Source organism: Bufo gargarizans, chromosome 3, assembly GCF_014858855.1.
Source record: "Bufo gargarizans isolate SCDJY-AF-19 chromosome 3, ASM1485885v1, whole genome shotgun sequence".
Lineage (NCBI taxonomy): Eukaryota > Metazoa > Chordata > Amphibia > Anura > Bufonidae > Bufo > Bufo gargarizans.
Window position 1 is genome coordinate 53,164,450 of NC_058082.1, and position 6,000 is coordinate 53,170,449.

Below are 6,000 nucleotides of genomic sequence, written 5' to 3' on the forward strand. Positions count from 1 at the left end.
TATACTAATATTTGTTATCCTCACAACCACAGGGATACAACACTTACTGAACTGAATCTGTGCTGCAATTTATGTATTTTCACTAATAAAAATGCATGTAATTTAAATGCCAATGTTTATTTACCAAATAACATTAATTTGAATATATATATACACACATACACATATACATATATACACACACACATATATACACCACAAAGCATGGTCCTTAGATATATCTATATTTATACACCCTGAGGCACATCATATGAGAAGCAAAGGCCATTTGTGTAATAGACCTAAAACTTCTGCTAATTTATTTACAAATAAAACGAATATTAGCTATGAAACCTGAGCAAAAATAAAAAAGGGGCAAAATATGGCACAAAAAAATGCTAGGAAAAAAGCCAAGCTAAAAAAAAAAAAACTAACAAACCCGTATTCATTTTTATTATGGATAATAAGGGGTTATGTCCTGAGACATTGGTGTCCTAAAGCAAAGGAGCGCGCACCATGCATGCGCAGCATACTCTCCGTTCACTTATAGTAGAGTTCCAAAAAATAGCCAAGCCTAATTTGGGAACTCCCATAGAAGTGAATAGAGAGCCCAACATGCATGCACACCCCCCCTCTCCATTCACCTCTATGGGAGTTCCCACAGAAGTGAATAAGGGTGGCCATGCTTGCCCAGAGCACCATCTTTCACTTTGTGGGCCCTGTTCTAGAGATGGGCACAGGTGCCATAGGCGCAGCCTAGCAGTGTGCCACCAAAGTCTCAGAGGAGACTACCTCTAATCAAATTTACCATTTGGGAGCCTCACTGTTTCACTTAACAAAAAATTGTTCAAAAGGACCAGTCCTGACATTTATGTTTTAGTAATATTTCATTCTTATGACTTTTGTGCTATTCCTCAGTTATACCTGCTGGAAGTTTATTAATAGTTAGCTGGGCGTGCCCCTGCTCAGTTCGACATTGTCCAGCCAGTGCTGGCAGTGGCAGACCTTGCAGGGACAAACTCTTTGACAAGGTGAATGGTAACCCCCCCCCCCCCCTCCCCCAGACATTGTCAATTCATTTATTAACTAGTAGGAAAAACAGAGGAATGGCACAAGACAGTTCTAAGAAAAGACGCTACAGAATGGTTATTACATAGGAAATGCATACAAACATGTGGGAAGAGGCGACGGTCTTGTTTAATTCCACTAGTGCCCAGGAGGAGGGGTTCCTTCAGCTGCAGCGTCCTGGGCATTCTGCGCTCGTTCCTCAGCATCTCTCCTGTGCTAGCTCAGAAGATTGCTAGAGCCATCATACAGAGCACAGAGGAGGGGCTGGGGGGTGCAACTTACACATGAGGAATGCAAGAAGTTACTACAACAGACGTCCAGAGAAGACATCTCCTCTAAAATAAAAATAAATGCATGTATGTATGTACACACACACACACACACACACACACACACACTTGTAAACAGAATGGCTCCCAAACAGTGGGCACAGCCCCCACCTCACACACAAAGCACAGGGGGAATCCTGCATTCATCCCTCATATTCCAAAACGGGTCAGTAAGCAGAGCTGTGCCCCTGGACATGCATTATACACACACTATGTAGGTGTTGTACCTCCATGAGCGCATACCTAGCAGATTACTATATAACCAGCTTACTAATTGTATTTATTTTTTGGCAAGAGACGAAAAAAAACAAAATCATCCTTAGGTCTCCTACACACTGCCGTATATTTTTACCACATCCTTTACATATTTAAACAGAGCCATAAAAATGGCAACATTGTGCTGTCCACGTCCATATGTCCATTGTGCCGGCCTGCACAAAAAACTAAAAAAAAAACATATCCTATAGTTGTCCGTTTTGTGGACAGGGATACGACATTTCAACAGAGGGAATAATGAAAGTGGTGGCATGCACAAGTCCAGAATCTGTTTCGAGGACCTCAAAATACATATGACTGTGTATGGGGCCATAAAGGGGTTGTCCAGTGGTTAGATATTGGCCTATCCTCAGGGTCATTAATATCAGATCAGCGGGGTCCGTTCAAACACTACTTTCCCTTCAAGATTACCTGGGTGTCATCTCGCTCGTCGGCGCAGAGTAGAATTACAATACATTCACTTGAATGGGGTGAGCTTTTGTAATTACACCGGGCCGCTGCTACAAGCAAGGCAAAAGAAGAGTCAGACCTCTGCCAATCTGATATTGACGACCTATCCTGATTATAGGCAGGCCATCAGTACCTACCCACGGCGTTACACCTTTAAGCTCGAAAACAAAATCCAGATTTTTATTTCAAGGACATATCGCCCAGCCCTAAAAAAAAAAAAAAAAAAAAAAACACCCCCCTCCCCCCCAAAAGCAGTATACATTATATATACCTAAATGATAGGACCATTAAAAAAACCTTAGAACTCATGCTGGGGAGACATGAAAGCTTTAATTTCTTATAAAGTACATCCTAGAACAGTGATGGCGAACCTATGGCACGGGTGCCAGCGACGGCACTCAGAGCCCTCTCTGTGGGCACCCGCACTCTGGAGAAAGTCTATGGTGTACCAATATGCCTTAGAATTTGCCTGCCATTCAATAGTGCAGGACATGCTATGAACAGCACAGGCAGCACATTGAATGTAGGCAGGTTATAGCTAAATGATAAAGTACATGGAAGATATATGATATTGGTGTTCAGGTAAATTGCCATGTTGGCACCTTGCGATAAATAAGTGGGTTTTGGGTTGCAGTTTGGGCACTCTGTCTCTAAGAGGTTCACCATCACTGTCCTAGAAGGTCATGTGTGAATGCGACAAGCCTCATGCGGTGGTCTCTCTACACCAGTATTACAGCAGAGAGAAATCTCACAAGCACTGGTAAGAGTAACGATGCTTTCTCTGTGTAATGTCCACTGGTAGGAGACAAACAATGAGCTACACAACGTGTGAACAGGGCCTAAAGCTGCCTATGCAGAGTACTGAAAGATGGCTAAACCCACCAATTTTCCAAGGTTCACAGTTTTTGGACCCCACCACATTTATTCAAAAATTCTGGCATTTTTGGTGCACTTCTGATTTAGGCCACATGCACACAAATGTTGTTTGCTTTAGTGTCCATTCTGTGTTTTTTTTTTTTGCGGATAGGATGCGGACCCATTCATTTCAATGGGTCTGCAAAAAATGCGGACAGCACACCGTGTGCTATCTGCATCAGTATGTCCGTTCCATAGCCCGCAAAAAAAAAATAAAAAAAATAGAACATGTCCTATTCTTGTCCGTTTTAGGCATTGTTACAATGGATCCGCAAAAACAAACGGATGGCATACAGATGTCTTTTTTTTGGGGGGGGGGGGGGCAGATACGCAATTTGCGGACCGCAAAACAAATAGCGTTGTGTGCATGTAGCCTTAGTTGCAGAATTTTCCCAGACTGAAAATTAGTTCCACTCATTTTAAAGGGGGGATGCGAGTACATGGATTTCTGTAAGCCCCATTTAGGTGAATAGAACAGCTTTTCAGTAGCTGAAAATACTGCAACAAATTCTGCAGCGTGTTAATGCGCCCTAAAGCCACCTGTACACGAATATGCGCGTTTAAACAGCAGCGTAGCATAGTACCAGCAAAGTGTATGAGGCTACACTAATCTCATGTACAATAGCGATTTTTTTTCCCCATGCGGAAATTGACCTGCATTGCAGATGTTAAATTAAATTAAATAGCATGTCAATTATGTTTGCTGTGGATATCACCCTTTTCAATGGAAGGGCGAGACCTGCAGCAACAATCGCACCAAAATCCACAATTAGAAATTGTGGATTTCTGATATGCTGCAGAAATGCACATAAATCCACAATGAAATTTGTGTGGCTCTTATGTGCGCTCACCAAGTTTTTCACAGATGCCTTTCTAAAAAAAATGGTCATTAAAAATGGTTTCCTTCAATTTTATAGGGGCTGTCAAGCTGTGAAAGCAGACTAACATGTCCTACATTTTTTTGGGCCACCAGTATTCATGGTCCTTAAAAAAATAAAAATTATACACCCATAGACTTTTTTTTTTTGAACAATGACAAACAAAAATCCCTGTCATTGCATTGCCGTGTAAACGCACCCTCACAAGTCACAAAAATATAACAAAAGATTTTTACTCTAGTAGGAGTGTAGTGTAAAAATCTGGAGTAAGTGTGTAACGATCTGCCAAACTTATGAAGCACCCAGTGACGTCTGATAAATTTGGTGTAAATTACGACACAAACCTGACTTCTAACGTTCCCCTTTATGCAGAGTCTATTCATGTATATCCCAAGCAATTATTGCTTTTTCCCTATTCTTTTCCTATATTGATCATAAGTGGAATAATCAATAAATGTATGATGTATGTACAATAGCCATTTACCAAGCACATATGAAAAATGTGAACCTGTCACTGGTGGGACATACATTTTTTAGTGTGTCATACGACATGATGATTGAAACACTCATTTAAATAGACTGCAGTCAATTATTTATTTTTTTATATCACCCTCAACACAATTCACTGCAAAATCTAGCCTCTAAATAGATGCATGCAATGCTGCACTCTAGTCTGTATGGCAGAGCCAGGGTTAATTTACAGGGCGTCTTATACCGATAAGGGGGGAGGGAACAAACAAACACACACACACGCATCCGTATATTAACCCCTTGACAGCAAATTATTTTATTTTTTTCCGTTTTTGTCTTATTCCCTGGCTTCTAAGAGCCATAACACCCCCCCCCCCCACCCCTTTCACATAACTGTGTGCTACCATTTAATATTTTGTGGGAAAAAAATTTCACCTGAAATTCATGGGTTTAGTCATGTTTTGTATTGTTATGCATGTTTTAACTTTATTCTGCAGGTCAGTGCGATTCTAGTGATATCACATTTTTATACTTTTCCTTGTGTTCTAATACAAAAAAAATAATTAAAATAAAAATAATAAATTCTTTGGATCACCATATCCCCCATTACTTTTTTTTTATATTTATGAAGCTGTGTGAGGACTCGTGTGATCTGTAGTTTTAGTTTTTACTGACACTATTTTGGAGTGTGTATGTCTTTATTAAAAAAAAAACATTTAAGCGACTCAACGATTTTGATCAAGCCCCCCCCCCCCCATATTACACAGTTCACCAAATGAGATTAAATTATTTTAATAGTCAAGCCATTTTGTAAAAGTTATTTTTTTCATTAACCGATTATATTTTTTGTTTTAAAGGCAAGGGGGTGGGTGATTTAAATTTGTATATATTTTTAAAAACCATTAACTTTTTTTTTTGACATTTAAAAGCGATCATCTGATCACTTCTCCCATTAACTGCAATGATTCAACACTGCAGTCTATGGTAGACCCGCCCCCCCCCCCGCACTGCCGCAGGCAGGCAGTCTACAACAGGTACGAGGCTGCCACAGCACTCGCACCCAAACTGCTCCAGCAATCTCGCATCACTCACAGGAGACTGCTCAGATGCTGTGGTCGCAATAGACCACAGCATATCAGGGGTTAAGTCTCTACTTTGTACAACCTGTTTTAAAAGACCTAACATTCATGTAAGCCCGATTTGGGAAAGGGGTTAAACCCCTCAACAACCCTTCTGTTCTGGGCCTAAAGGACCTAGCAACTTTTTCATCAACACATTTAAAAGGCCATGACTAAAGAAGTTTCCCAAAACCTTTAAGTTGTGTCTGGTCCCCCACTCTACCAGAGCCATCAACTACCCCCCTGTAACTGCTGACCCCTATTTTGTTCTTTTTATAGCTCTCACTGTTCTAAACATTTTGGGGTCTTAAAAAACCCTTTAACTTCCCACCAATGTAGCTGTATTAAAGGCTTGGTATTACTGGCACCGTTTAGGGACATATTGGGTCATTTATCAAACTGGTGTAAAACTATTTCACCTTTTATTTTAGACAGCTCCGTTGGAAAATGAAAGGTGGAATCTGATTGGTTGCTATGGGCAACTAAGCCAGTTCTACTTTACACCAGTTACACAAT